This window comes from Vidua chalybeata, chromosome 12 (assembly GCF_026979565.1).
Source record: "Vidua chalybeata isolate OUT-0048 chromosome 12, bVidCha1 merged haplotype, whole genome shotgun sequence".
Taxonomy (NCBI): Eukaryota; Metazoa; Chordata; class Aves; order Passeriformes; family Viduidae; genus Vidua; species Vidua chalybeata.
Window position 1 is genome coordinate 19,951,969 of NC_071541.1, and position 15,363 is coordinate 19,967,331.

General features: G+C 45.9%; 1 long non-coding RNA gene across 1 annotated transcript; it reads right to left on the reverse strand.

Annotated features, from left to right (window-relative positions):
• Nucleotides 1-9,046: 9,046 nt before the first annotated feature.
• Nucleotides 9,047-14,827, reverse strand: LOC128794164 (uncharacterized). Its single transcript, XR_008433012.1, has 3 exons — nt 14,612-14,827; nt 10,778-10,982; nt 9,047-9,733 (listed from the first exon to the last, which is right to left on the reverse strand). It is a non-coding gene; the product is annotated as an uncharacterized LOC128794164 (long non-coding RNA).
• Nucleotides 14,828-15,363: the final 536 nt, after the last annotated feature.

Below are 15,363 nucleotides of genomic sequence, written 5' to 3' on the forward strand. Positions count from 1 at the left end.
TCCTGCTCCTGCTCTGTACCAAGATGTTCTCTGTTGTGCTGCTGCTCAGTGCATTTCCTGGCTCCCTACCACTGAAGGAAAAGAAATCTGTTTACAAGATACAAACAGCTTTGTGTAAATCACAGCCATGGGCTGCCAATTGGGTGTTCTCCTAGCCCAGCAGTGCCTCCTTCCCCCAGCACAGAGTGCTGCATTAGCGCAGTGCCAGGGGTGTGTTGCTATTAGGTCATGTCACCGGGGACTGAAAAGCACCAGACTATACCCTGTGTCTTAAAAATCCAGATGTGTGATGATTATCTCATGATAGCCATCATAGGTCCTGTGGTAATGGCATTTCTAATAATTTAGGCTTCAGGAGTTCTTAGGCTGGGATGAGCCTGTGCTCGGAGCTGGAGCAAACTGTGTGCTCAGGTCTGCTGTGTGAAACAGTCACTGAGGTCCTAGTGCTGCCTGTTCCCTGAAAAGATGGAGGGAACAGGTTACATTTTCCTGAGTCCACATGGGGTAACCAAATAATTTCTAGTTGGGAGGATGGATAGCAATGCTCAAACCACTAATATCACTAAACATAGTTGCATGAGATTAAATAAGAATACCCTTACTGTCAATCACTCTCTTCTTTTCTACTATCCAGTTATGTGGCAATATGTTGTTATAGTTCTTTCCTTATATTTCTTCTTTCTATATGTTGATCATCTCGGGGCTGCAGCTGCAGCAGGAGTGGAAGCGCTCGGGGAAAAGACTCATCTCCCTCAGGCCAGATGTGGGTTTTGACCCAGCAAACCAGAGGAACACTGACATAAAGGTAGAGTGTTGTGTTATTCAGGGAACAAAACGTCACAGCAAATAACTGCCTTCAGTTTGCTGTGTTTCCTAATAGACTTGTGAAGTAAGTATGAAGGAAATGTCCTTACTGTTTATTATAAAAGGTCAAGTGTGCAAACACCTGCAGCTGCAGACATCTCCAGGATGCTGTGGTTACACTAGGCAGTGCCCTACTCTGCTGCTGGGAGTCTCTAGCCCCAGAGATTGTTCAGGCTGGGGGAGGTTTCAAGAGACAGCAGGAGGCTCCCTTTTTCTTTATGCTCCCTTTTTCTTTATGCTTCTTAAAAATCCCTTCCCTCTTCCCACTAAATATGCAAGCACTGTTGGATGCAGCTTCCAGTGGCAGATTTCTTTTTCCCGTGCTAGTGCCGAGCTCACAGGGCCCTGCGGGAGGGACTCTGTGAGCGATGGGACTTGCCCTCTTTAACAGCAGTCATGTCCCAGGACAGTCCTGGCACTGCAAACACATTTTCCCTCTGCAGTTTGCAGTAACACTCAGGAGCATCCAAACTCTCGCAGAGCAAAGCTTGTTTAAAGGATGGGTTTAGTCCTGGTGAGCTTCCAAGGACTCCTTTGAAGCGGCGCATGCAGGGGCGTCTGAAGTGTCCCTGTACGCTCCGAGTTTCAGATGGAGCTTGAAAAACATGTAACCCTCCCCTAACCATCCCCAAGAGCAGACAAGGGGAGTGTGATTGACAGTAAAGGTATTCTTATTTAATTTCATGCAACTATGCTCTCCCTCTTTCCCGGAGCTGGGAGGTGGAAAGGAGGAGGCTGGAATGGCAGTGAACCGTGGGTTTGTGGCCGTCCCACTTCCAGCAGCTCTGCCTTCCCCCACTGGCCTTGTGGGGGCTCTGCAGCTTCCCCCCATGAGAATACCCTCTGTGCAGAATTCAGGAGTAATACATAATCTCTCCCCTTCCCAGAAATCAGGCTGTGTGAGTGTGTTTGCATATGTGGACATGCCAAGTTTTAGCCCAAAGAGAGTTTTATACCTGATTTAAAACCCGCTGAAATGATTTTATTATGGAAGCAGTGACATAACTTGATAGTAATACACACACACCACTCCAGTGTTAGGGGTTTATAAGGCTTTTACGAGGTCTGTGTGCAGGAGGTGACATCCCCAGCACAGGCAGAGCTGTCAGTACCTGGCTGGGACCCATCCAGCGAGGGGCTGGTGGCCCCAGGGTGTCTGGCAATGCTGTGGAAGTGACTCCTCACACAGCAGACCTGGGAAAGGGACAAAGACATGAATTCAAATAGCTCATGGCAATGGTCAGCAGGAGCTCCTGAGAAATTCTTCTCCTTAGTTCTGATGGACAACAAAAAAAACAATTTTGTGGGTGCAGCTATTGATCACCTTCTGGTGAGCTCAAAGCAGAACTCCTCCTCCAACCCCTGCTGAGGACTATCTGCTCTGGCATCAGTGGGTTTCTGCTACCATGGGCCATGAAATGACATGTCCTGGCTGGTGCAGTCATGTTTGAGGGAGCTGGGACACCTCTGAACAGCCAGGTAACCTGAGCGCATCCCTAGGGACCAGGTATTAATTAGAATGTAAAATTTCATCTGCAGTCATCTTGCATTACTGCTGTTAAGAGGACAAATCTTCCATTACCCTATGATGTGCAGAGTAATGGCTAAAGCTGGGCCAGAGACAAGAAAGAGAAGTTTTGGCCAATCGGCCACTAATTCATGCATGGGTGGCATTCAGCACTCAGTTTGCTTTGCAGAACCAGTAAAGGTGAGGGGCTAAACCTGAAATAACATGTTTATGCTACAGCACTTGATTCCAAAATTGTCCTAGAAAAGAACAAATACACCTTTGTAAAAAAATTTTGTGGTTTCTGTTGCCCATCCCTCTACTATGTGAGAAGCTGCCTGGAGAACAATACTTGTTCAGCTGATGTTCTGAAGGGATTAAATCAGAAACTATGACACAAATGCAGTATGAGCAAAACAGCAGCTTCCGTTTATAGAGTCATGGCACCATGAAGGCTGGAAAAGATCTCCAAGGTCAGCAAGTCCAGTCTTTGACTTGATATCTGCACTTACCTGATCTGCAGGGATCTCTGTGCTGCCATTTTTAGTGAGTTTATGGGGTGACCGCAGAAAACACAGCCCAGATTTGACACATGAACAAAATATATGGGTTTTAAAACTCCCCACAGACCTCAGGTCACCTGTGCAGCTGCTCACCTCTTGCCTGGGACCAGCTGCTGTGAACACCCCAGAGACACAGGATTTTAGCCTCCAAAGATCTCTGGTTGTTTGACTCCCTCATCTGTGTGTCAGAGGGCCCAGAAGATCAGCTCTCTGCTGCAGGGAGCTGGCAATTCATCTATTTAACACTTTCCTGGCAGTGCAAGAGGTAAGAATGGAAGAGGTGGATAGCAAAGTCCAGCTTCATCATTACTTCTAGTAAGATCAGATGAAAATACCGAGGAATTATTTTATTTAACATGAGAATAGGGAATAGTTTTAATATTCAATATTATTAATTTACAACAAATTCTAAGTAGATTAATTATACATACACCATGTTTCTTATCCCAGATGATAATTTATCCAGATAACTTTGGAAACCACAGCATTCCCAGTGCTCTGATAATATTCTCTGGTGCTCCCAGGCTCAGGCTGCTCAGCTGAACGATGAGCATGGCTGTAACAGCATCATGGAATGATAAAGCATCATGCAGGAAAGCCTGGGGCTCCTGTGCCAAAGGAGTTTCAGGGCAAAACTTACCATAAACTGGTGTTTTCTTGCTTCCAGTCTTTTCCTCCTGGCTCCTAAATAATTGCCAGAGAATAAGGTTGGTTGTGGCCTGGTTTATCTGCAGTTCCAAAGCAGTGCATCACTCCACAGTCCTGTGAGGGAAGCCTTTGGTATCTTTCAAGTCTTTAGTTTTTCTCAATTATTAATCTGAAGGTTGCTTAATTGCTAAGTCTCCTACTTTTAGATAGTATGGGGAGGTGTGAAGGAGTGCTGTTCAGACACAAACTGGTCCCTTCTCAGCTTCAAAGGGCAAATAGAAATTCCCTCCCTATTCTTTCTCTTGGGGTGTGGTGATACCGATGGCTCTTGCTGAGCTCTTGCCAAGGCTGCAGTCAGGGCTCAGCCCTTTCCCACCTCCTCCTGGGCAGCAGGAGCACTCTGGAACTGGTTTTGAGGGCTGTCTCCTGAGAGGAGTGCAGGCAACGTGTGCAGGAGGAACCTGTGGTGGATTCTGTGGGTCATGTTTCAGCAGACATTTACTGCAGCCTGCTGCAGAGTGAGGCAGTTCCTGGTGTCTGTGTAACCAGGTACTTGGTCAGATGTTAAGAAGAAATTCCTCCCTGGGAGGGTGGGCAGGCCCTGGCACAGGTGCCCAGAGCTGCTGTGGCTGCCCCTGGATCCCTGGCAGTGCCCAAGGCCAGGCTGGACAGGGCTTGGAGCAGCCTGGGACAGTGGAAGGTGTCCTTGCCCATGGCAGGAGTGGCACTGGATGGGCTTTGAGGTCCCTTCCCACCAAAACCAGACTGTGATTCTGTGATTATTCTGTCTTTATTTTCATTTGTGAACTGATTCCAAGTCTACAGTGGTTTCAATGGCTGCATCACACACGGGGCTGCTCCATCCCTTTGTGCACTTGGAGGAAGAGATGGTGAGCAAGCAGCTTACAGTGTTGCTGTCCTTTCTCCAGGAACTATAAACACCAGGCTTTTCTCAAGTTTTCTATTTTCATTCCATATTTTTATAATTAATTATCTCACCCCTCAAAATCTTGCCTATTTGTCAGTCCTTGAATAAGCCCCATTCCTCTCTGGCACGGTGGGAATGTGCAGGATTTCTGCTGGGTGCCTTGATGCCTGTAGGTTTTGGGCTCAATGAGCTTATGCAGAGCTGAGCTCATGCTGGAAGTTAAACTTTGTCTTTAAAGATTCTGGAAGAGCAGCAAGGAGGATTTTAAGTTCCTCACAACAGAAGCTGTGTCCACTTGGCACCTACAGCCATTCCAAGGCAGACTGTGAAGTCTCCAGAACAGTTTGATGATGCAGTGTTAAAACAACTTTCTGCCAGTGCTGGTAACCTGCCATAGCTTGGCTGAACTACCTATACCTAAAGAACCACATATGAATTTGCATTTTCAGAGGGAATTTCCTGTGAAGTCTGAATGCACTTTTTTAGTGACAGCAGCCTATTCAACACTGCCTTGGCTCACCTGAAGCACTCTTGGCTTTCACTGAGTGTCCACGTTCACATTGTGGGTGTTGAATTATCAGAGAAGCTGTTCCATGTTTTCTAAGAAGTTGTTTTGAATTCTCTACTAAATGCTAAGCAAAGCTCTGTTGTGCTGCCATTTTTAGTGAGGTTTCAAATGGTTTATTTTTGTGCTATGATGAATTTTAATAATTGCTATAAGTATGCCATTAGTCAAAATGAGGGAGAAAGAAACCCAATTATTAAACTAGACTGCTGTGACTGGAATCTATAGCTGATATATTAAAGCCCAACTGTCATGCTTAATAATTAACTCAACCCGCTGGCAATACTGGAAGAGAAAATGAACATTAATAATGCGTTAACTGATCATTATTTCTTTTCCCTCCTACCATTAGAACAATATCTTGCAGTATATCAATTAAACAATAATTTTACATCATATACACTGTGTGCTTTCGCCAGTGCTTTGCTATCTCCTGCTTTCCCAACACCACTTTTGTGAAAGTAATGCTTGTTTCCAAGGCTTCCTTTTCTGCCTTGGGCTGTGTAAGGCCCAGGGGAGCCAGTACAGGCTGCAAATGTTACTCAAAATGCCCTGTTTGCACCTGAACTGAAGAGGAATGATCCACATCCCCACTGACAGGTACCTATTTGTGAGGACTTTCTGAGGCTTCTGATTCAGGTCTTCATTCAGCATAGCTCACCCTCCTGCTGCAGCCAAAATCTTGGCTTTGCTGTGGAGTAAATGCCCCACAGGCCCAGCGGGTTGGGAGACAGTTCTTTGCACAGGAAGGCACCTCCCCACCCTGAAAGGTGTGCTGATATCACCTAGAAAGCCCCACCTTTGGTGGAGAAGCTTCACGACCAAGATTTTCCCCAAATTATTTCAGAAACCTGGGGTCTTTCAGTGATAAATGTTCTTGCAGGGAGGATGGATAGGCTCTCCTTAAGCAGTGCCCTCAGTCACACGTGGGAGCAACCTCAAGGGACTCATTTTAATTTGGATTTTATTTCTGCATCTCGGCAAGCTCTGCCCGCTTCATCTTGCAAAAAGCACCATTTGGGCTCTGAACCTGCTGATGTTTGCAAGGGAGTCTGAGAAACAGTAGAAACATTGCACAAATTGAGAGCACTACCTGAAGTTATTGCAGAGATGATGATTCCCTGGCATTCCCTGGCATTCTCTGCCACATGCATCCCTGTGTGTGGCAGAGGAGAGTTGCCCTCTGAAGTGTTTTGAGGTCTTCAGTGCCTACCAGAGAGCTTGGGATAAGCCAGATCCCTTTGCACATTTCCCTTTTTGTTTGATTTTGGTATTTATCGGAGGAGGAGCCCAAGCTCTCCAAACAGAAACCTGGACTTAATGATGTCAGTAAGAGCTTATGAAATACAGGGCAGTGCCCATGGTGTCCCAGTGGGCTGGAGGGATTGATTTCTTTTGCCCTTGCTGTTCCTGATGAGAGGGCTGGAATTAGACACAGCCGTGTTTGGTGGATGGCTGAACTTGAAAACACGTTTGGTTTCTGTCCATCCTCCACAAAGGCAGCATGGGCTTGGGCAAGAGCATCCACTCCCCACTGCTGGCCTTTGCCATTCCTCCCCCTGCTGTCCCCAGCTCCCCTGGGCATGGTCTGTAAGGTCCCTTCCAACCCAAACCAATCTGTGATTCCCACTGCAGTCCCAGTTCCCTCCTGGTTTCCCAGTCCTTCCGGAAGCCACATACAGTTCCGATGGCCGAGTGTGACCAGCTCCAGCCCGGCTGGGGAAGCCCCAGGGCTGGGGATGTTGTGTCCAGGAGGGCAGACCTGAGCTGGCTCCAAAGCAGCAGCAGCAGCCCCTGTTCCCAGTGACTGGGGCAGCTGAATCCATTTCCTGAAGGACGTTGAGCTCCAGCTCAGGGTTTCAGGTTGTTCCAGGAAATCTCCCTGTGAGCTTGCCCCAGAGGTCAGCTGCTCCCGAGCACAAAAGTAGCAGGAAAACGACTTCCAGCCCTCACCTTGATGCCGGCAATAAATTAAGTGATGAAATACCAGAAAAGCACCTCTGAAAGAAGTTGTCCTGCAGCTTGAGAAGGAAAAAGAAAGGAAATTGCTGGACTTAGGAGTTGGTTGTAGGACTAAGAAAGGAGGGAGTGCTGCTTTTGCATGTGAAAGAGACATCAAAGTACTTTTAGACTGAAAAGGGATAAACATTCTTTGTAGAGAAAACTTTCCCAAATAGCTGCAGCAATGGGGGCAGTTCGGAGCAGCGACTCAGTGCATGGAGGGCATTTACTCACCCGGTTGCTTTAGATAAATCCCCCTGATGCTGATGTTATCTGACACTTTTCATTTTTCTATATTTAACAGGAACCAAAGTACAAGTCTCTACTACAGGAACCATTGCCAAGGAGATGATTATTCATTAACTCTGGCTAAGGAAAAATGGGCTTAGCAACATCTAAGATCTCTGGGGGGAGTCTCTATATTAATTTCCTGTCAAATTCCTGTTGGTATTCTGTGTAAGCATTACTCCAAATTAATAATGCAAAATCAGTAGAAAGTAGCAGAAACCCCAAGGTAAAATATTGCAATTTTTAGCCAGAATGAGTTTAATTGGTATTGTTTTATGCATACTTTGCCTCTGAAATGTGAACTATTTCTGGTGCTGTTACCTGAATAATTGACTTTCTAGAGAAACTACAGCTAAACTACAGCTACTACAGGAAATTTCACCTCTCAATTAGAAATGTTGGAATAATAATTGCTAACAATGTGTTTGATTGAATTTCACCATCATTGCTGAGCGTACTTCTTATTAATAAATGCCTTCATTAGTAGATCAGTGTCATATAATAAAATAAATTATTTGGGATGCTTCCCCCCTATCAGTCACTGAACACATTATTCTTGACTATTTCTATTCATTAAGCCAGCTGCATTCCATTAAGAAAACAGTATAAACCATAGTTCAGGGAACGACTCTGTAATGCTTTAAAAATCCACAGGGAATATTTCTCTCATATCAACATTTTTATAGCTATAATCTTTTAAGCTGGAAACGCCGTGCCCCGGGTCTAATTTGTGGAAATCACCAGAACCTTTGGGATAAACAACCCTGTGTGTGTGGAGCCCAGCTCTGCCTGGGACACAGAGGGGTTGTGAGAGGGGAGGGACACTGGCCTTCGGGTGTACATGGGCTGAGGGGTCTCAAATAAGCACTTGGCTCTATGGGGCCGTGCTGAAGTGCCCGCAGTGCAGCAGAACCTGAGCACAGCCTCTTCTGAGGGAAGATTGTGGAAACTTGGCCCATTAGGAAATGCAGGAGGGCTGGTGCTGCTGTCTCTGCCTGCCCCAGAGCTGGACCTCAGCATCCTTTTACATTGAAATCCCCCCTAATAACTGCACCAGTTAATGACTGTTTGGCAGTAAGAGGTCAATGCAATTCATGCTTATTGCTTAAATCTTGGGAGAATGTCTCACCCTGGCAGCAGCCTCACAGTACCCACCAAAGCACCCACTATGACTTTTCCCACAATTAAGTGGGAAACCTTTGAGCATTTAACATTATCTCCTATAAATTCTCCACCTAATCATCCAAAGAGGAGCCAGCATAATTTTGATGTTTAAGCAGGATTAATCCCCTTTTCATTTCAAGAGTCTATGCCCTTGTTTTTATTCCTCTGACTAATTGATCATGCATTCCTTGCTGAAAAATGCCCGTTTGTGTGGTTTGTGGCAGGAATTAATGAAACCATAAATTGCACATAGTCTGTGGTGATTCTTCTCTTTGCAGTCTGTCTGGGAGACGAAATTCTTTGGCAGTGCACTGTGTCAGGGGATGAAAATGCCTTTGTTCTGGGGAGAGCTGCAGCATCACAACCACTTCAAAGGTGGATAAAGAGTGAGGGGAGGGTGGAAGCTCTGATCTGGTGTGACACAGCTCTCCCTAGTACTGCAGTGCAATGGTGGAGGTAGGTGAGAAAGAAAAGGGTCAAATACCATCCACAAACAACCCAAACCCATACACCTCTAGTATAATCTGCATTCAGTTTAATTAGTTTAACTTGGCTGGAGATGATGGAAAGGAAGCAACAGTCCCATTAAAGAAAAAACCTTGTCTTACACCCATAGTGAGCAGGAGCAGAGAGGAGTTGAGCATCATCCCTTTAGGTGCTGGACAGGGCTTGGAGCACCCTGAGGTAGTGGGAGGTGTCCCTGCCCATGGCAGGGGTGGAATGAGATGAGCTTTCAGGTCACTTCCCACCAAAACCACTCCATGATTCTATTATTCATCCCAAGGTTTATCCATATGCATTGATATTTTGTTGCTGCAGCAGCTCCCTGGCAGCTCTGAGAACCCCAGCACCCAAAACAACTTGCAGGGAAACCTCTCTTGGCCTTGCAATCATCAGGGTGAACATTGCAACAACAGTGTCTCCTTGTGAAATACCTTCCTGCTCATTCCTGCTGTTTGGCTGGATGTGCCTGGAGCCAGCCTCACCTCCCAGCCTCTTTGTCAGGCTGCAGCAGAGCTGGTTGCTGATATCAGTAGATAAAGAGATTCCTCTGTGCTTTCTTGTCAGAGCAGCCCCGTGCTCCTGCCAGCACGGCTGCAGCACCTTGTGGTCTGCAGCTCCAGGCAGAAGGGGCTGATTGATGGTCACTGGGCAGCTCCTGTGTGCCCTGGGGCAGGGGGAGGTCAGCCAAGAGGATCCCATGGCTATGAGGGGGGAAATAGAAAGGAAATGAGGAAAATTAATAAAACAGAAAGGCCAAATCCACTATTGCCTGGTAAGTGCTGTCTTGGGCTCTCTAACACCACTTGGGGCTTCATGGAGTGTTGGCTGCATGTACCACAGAACTGAAGTTGAGCTCCTGAAGGCATTTCCTGAACTACTAACTCAAAAGTACATAACTTTTTTTTTTTTTTTTAATCATCAAGATTTTTCTCTTACATCTTTCTCATTCCCTAGGTACAATATATCTGATGTAAAACTTGACAGGAACATGGAATATTGCCCAAAGGTGGTGGCTAGTGATACCATCCAGTGCCTTTTTCTCCCCAGAGATTTGCAGGTTAGACTGATGCACATGTACACCAGCGTGCTCTTACAAACTGCTGTGCTGCTTTGGGCTTACATAGTGATGCTGGTTTTCTATTAAGGTTTTAATGTGTTCTCTATGTAATTATACTCTGTGTGGTATCACGTTATTTTCAACTTGGACTGCTTCAATCATTTAATGAACGTACTGAAGAAATTTTGTTTACAGCTGTCTTAAAAAATCTGGAGAGGTTTTTGCTCCTACTGATGGACCCTGATATAATATCACCTATGGGACACAAATTCTATTGCTAGACCAAAGTTCAAGTCAGTGACAAAATCAATAGGTGTTTAAAAAAGAGGTGATTCTGAGTCTGTGTCTCAGGAATATCAAATAACATTTCATAAACAGACAGCATTTCTAATTACAATTTATCCTAGGTCACTGCTTTTTAAAAGACCTTTTCTGGGATTGACAAACCAGGGAAAAGAGCAGCCTGCTGCCCAGAAAGGGCTGAGGGTTGGCTCTGCCAGTCTTTCACCTTGGGGAGCCACATTTACTGGGTGCTTTATGGGGGGCTCAGGATTTGCAGTAATTTTTTTTTTTTTTTTTTTTTTTGCTAGGGTATTTATAAGTTAAAATAGGAATGTTTCTCCCAAATTCATTAAATCGCAATCAAAACTTAAACTCAAGTTGCTGGGAGAAGGGAGGTTCCTCACACCTGAGAAGAAGCAGAGGCGTGAATTTCAGATGTGTGCTGTGGGTCTGCTGCAATCCTCAGTTATTTTTGGGTAGTGCCTGCCAGAGCACCTTGCTGACATGTTCATTTGATGATGACAACTCTTGGATGAGTTTCCCAAGCAACAAGTCAATGGCTGTGCTGCTTCCCACTCTCACTAAAGGCAAACTGGGTGCTTAAAGGATAACTGAAACAGAACAAATATTTAAAATTTGTAAATACAAGCGAGAAGAAATTAAGTACGTAAAGTAAAAAGGCAAATTAGTGTGACATTAAGGAAAAAGGAAGTGTGAATTTTGTATTAGAAACATCTTCAGAGGTGGACATACCAGGCTGTGACAAAAACCAGTCAGAAGTTTCAACAGATGAAAGGTTGGATGAGTTGTTGTTACGAGACAACATTTGATAGCTTGTATGGGAATTTGGAAGACAAACTAGGGATATACTATCAGTCCATTGTAGTGCTGGACTAAAAGGGCTCTTGATAGGTTTTGTTTCAAAGTGAATGAAAGTGGGAGGCAAACTGGCTTGCTAAGAGGAATAGTTAGCAATTAATGAAAAATAGCTCTGCTCTTTGTAGGCTTTACAGATGCAAGGATGGGACAAACACTTCTTTGGCCCTGATTCAGCAGGTTCACGGGGGTCACACAATTCACAGCACAAAGCTCTGGCCTGACCTGTGGAGAGCAATCTGCTGGAGAGCCAGGGACCACAGGAAAGCCTTTGATCTCTGTGTGTGCCTGCCAGTTGGCCACTGCTGTGTCAGAAATGCCTCTGCTGTTAGCAGGGAATGTGAGTGTGATAGAGGAGGATTTCTGAGCCTGCTGTATGCTGAGCTCCAGCTCACAGCCTCCAGAATGTTCTGTGGCTCCAGAACCAGCTGGATGGTCACACTGCTCTGTACTCCTCCACACACCACATGGAGAAACACACAAAGCCAAGTTCAAAGACCCTCAGAGGAGCTGGATTACATCACTGGTGGCCACAGAACATTTCCTCTGGCTGCATGAGGAGATTCTTATCATTTCTAGGGCTGCCTCAGCTGCCAGCAGTGACAGTGGTGGGTGTGCTGTCCCAGTACTGCCCACATTGCAGCCAGCTTGCAAGGAGGGGCACCGTGCAGTCAACCTGCAGCAAGGAAAAGATGGGAAGGTGAGTGTGCCCGGGATTTGCAGGGAGACATGAGGTCGAATGCCCTGAGTGCTCAAAGAACATTTAAAAGTGCTTGTTTTGATGAGTTGGCCATGCAGAATTTCTCTGAGGAGCTGAGCAGTGAGGAAGAAGAGGTGCAAAACTGAAGGCCAAGATGCTCGAGGTATAATGAGGTCCCAGCAGCCTCCCCAGGGCTGGAGCTGGGAGCAGGAACGTATCTAAGGGATGTGTTCCCTGCCTGCAGCCAGGGAGGGTATGAGGAACATGTGTGCTGCTGGAGCCGAGGGGCATGGCGGGGACAAGAGGGATTGTTTTTAGGGAGAGACTGAATGAACTCTCCTGGGGGCTGGAAGGTGTCCCAGAACAGCCCTGCTCAGCTGGGAAAAGTCAGGGTGAGGAGCACGGACCTCTGGTGGGATGGCAGGAGCAGCTCTGGGAACGAGATGATTGAACTGTCTGCCACAGCATGTTCTCTGCCACACAACAGCCTCTCCTCTCCAGTTTGCTCCAAGCAGCAGCCTGATTGCTGAGATCTTGCGGACAGCTGGTTCCTTGGAATTAAGAACCAGACCTCACAGCCCTGGATTTTACTGAAAGCATGAGTATTCTGGTCAAGTACGAGGTAGAGACACTTATGGATGAGTGAAAAAGTGTTGGGGTTTATTTATTTGTTTGTTTGTTTGTTCATTTTTGTGAGTTGTTCTCTGTTTGCTAAACTGCCTTCCACTCTAAATTGGCCTTTGACTCTTTGTGACTGGTTACACCAAAGGATAGGCAAAAAGACCACTACTGCCTCTTGTGAAACCCCACTGGTGTTCTTGCATAGCAGCAGCATGAACCATGAAGGAAGGCCCCAGCATTTTTGAAATCCAGTCCCAAGCTGACATGGTGCTGGAATGTCTTTCCATTGCACAACAGCATGGTGAGCTGCTCTGGGATAGGGGTGAAGCAATTTTCTCTGTAGCTCTCCATGAGCTGGATAAACCACATTTATTTTTCAACCACATAAGGATTTATGGGAAATGTTGATGTGGTCATGTCTGCCTGTCAAGGGTACAACAGCAGCTTCAGCATTTTTTTAGCACAGCTCTTTAAAATCCAACTGTTTACTGACTTGTCATCTCTGTCTTACAGTAAAAAAAGGGTAAGTTTGTTTTGCACTTCAGGGATGTATTCAGATAATCTCATCTCCTTAGTTATGAATAAAATGAGGTGTGATTTTCACATGTATATATTCAAACTGTAGCTACCAGCCTGTCCCTCATGTTCCAGGAGCAATTCATCCAGCTCATACATTGATTTAATAATTTTATGGGTTTTTATAGCAGTTTTATTTCCATAACAGGTACAGAAATCTGAGCATACATTCCTATGTACTGTATATTGCATTATAAACAGGAACTCATTTCTCTGGGCATTAAATCCAGTTTACAAAACAATGTTCTTACTGCATCCAGAACTGCCAAGCAAAATATTTGCATATTTACTGCCCTGACAGCCTGGCATTTGGAGTAGGGTGGTGTCATGGTTTGACACTGGCGCAATGCCAGCGCCCCCATGAAAATACACCTTCCCAAATAAATGCTGTGAGATGTTATTAGGAACAGAGCAGAGCAGGCCCAAGCTTAATAACAAAGGAAAAAAAAAAAAACTTTATTAAACTACTACTACAAAAGACACACAAACTAAATCCAGGATGAAGACCCTCTAAAACACCCCTCCTCCTCTCAATTTCCGAAACACCCACCATGAAACATCACCCAGGATTCCTGATCAAATTACCACCCTTCAGGTAATCAGTACTCAATCTATCAAGAGAGAGAGAAGTCTCTCTTGCACCACAGACCCCCCAGGAAACACAGCTGCCCCCCTGTGTTTCCCTGTCACACATGGCAACCACCCGGAGAAAATCTTCCAGTGTGACACTCTCCATTCCATGTCACAGTGCTCTCACCACCGTGCATGGACAGACTGCTCATAGGGCTCTTTTAAGGAGCTTTGCCATGGACTAAAAGAGACAACAGTTCAGTTCTAGTCTCATGGACTAGAAGAGACAACTTCTCATCTTGGGACCACAGTCCCCCCCATTTTCCCCTGGGGCCAAGTGTCCAGGAACAGAGATCATCTTCTTCCTGAAGACAGAGGGCATCACCATTCCCTCCTCAGCTTTCCTCTGTTCTTGCCATTCCTTCACTGGTCATTGCTGAAGCAGGTCTCCTTGGGTCACCACTGCATCCCCCTAAAATGCAGTCTCTATTGCAGGAGAATTTGGTTCAGTCTATGGCTAACAAGAAAAGTCCAGCCAAAAGCTACTCCACCATCTCCTCCTACCTAAAAATTTCTTCTTCTAACATCTCAGGTCCCGGACCGTCTCTTTTCTACTACAAATTGAGGAGGAGTAATATTTTACAAAGCCCTCATTTCCTGGAAAGGGTTAAAAGTTCAGACTCCCTGGATGGCTGAAATCTCTGCCCAGCATTCTCGACTCCCACACTGGGCATCATCTCCCCCCGCCTTTCTGCTTCTCCTCTGCTGGCAAATCTCCAGGTGCCGTCAGGCTCTCTGTCTCTTTCCCTCTGGTGGGGGGACAAAGGCATCTCCACTCCTCTCCACCCTTCCGTCCAGGAGCTGGCTGGGTTCCAGACCCTCAGCCCCTCGGCCTACCTGGACAAGGCCGCGTGGCTTCCCCTCCCCCACCCAGCCCATGGCTGGGCAGGGGGGGAGTCTGCACTCTCTGACGACCGGAACCAAAAGAGACAGTTCTCCTGGGAGTTCTTGCTTTTAACCCCCTGTGTTCTCAGAGGCGTGTCCATACTTTCAGTGGTCACTCCAGGTGCCAATATCCAAACCTGACTACTGATTGGTTTGACCCAACTTCCTGAAAAAAAAATTCACTTCCATGTCAAACTACGGCAGGTGGATGGAAGCAGAGCCACAGCATTTACCTTTGTTAAGCAGCAAGTGCTTGAAAGAGGATTTTATACATTAAAAGCCTAGAAAGGGTTGAGAAGAAAGGGCTGAGGCTCAGGGTGATAAATGTCTGAGAGACTTAATATAGGAACTTGGGTAGAATTAGGGAAAAACCAAAAATTCAGATCAGCCTCCGAGATAAAATCCTTGGGGAGTGGTGCAAAGGCTGGAAGGTGAGACTGGGGCTAGAGCAGGGAAATGAGAGAACCAAACAAAGCCTTTGGTTTTGCTCAGTCAAAGCTTTTGCTTTTAGACTTTTATCCAGTCAGTCTAATAACTCTGGATAACCTAATGCTGCAATTCTAATCATCACCTAATTTTCATGTGAAATAGTTTCTGGTTTTCATTGCTGAAATGAACATGTATTAAAAATGTTTAAGTTTATTTAAAGCCTGCCTAGTTTCTGAAGGTGCCCATTGGTGAAGGTACAATTCCAGTCCATGGTG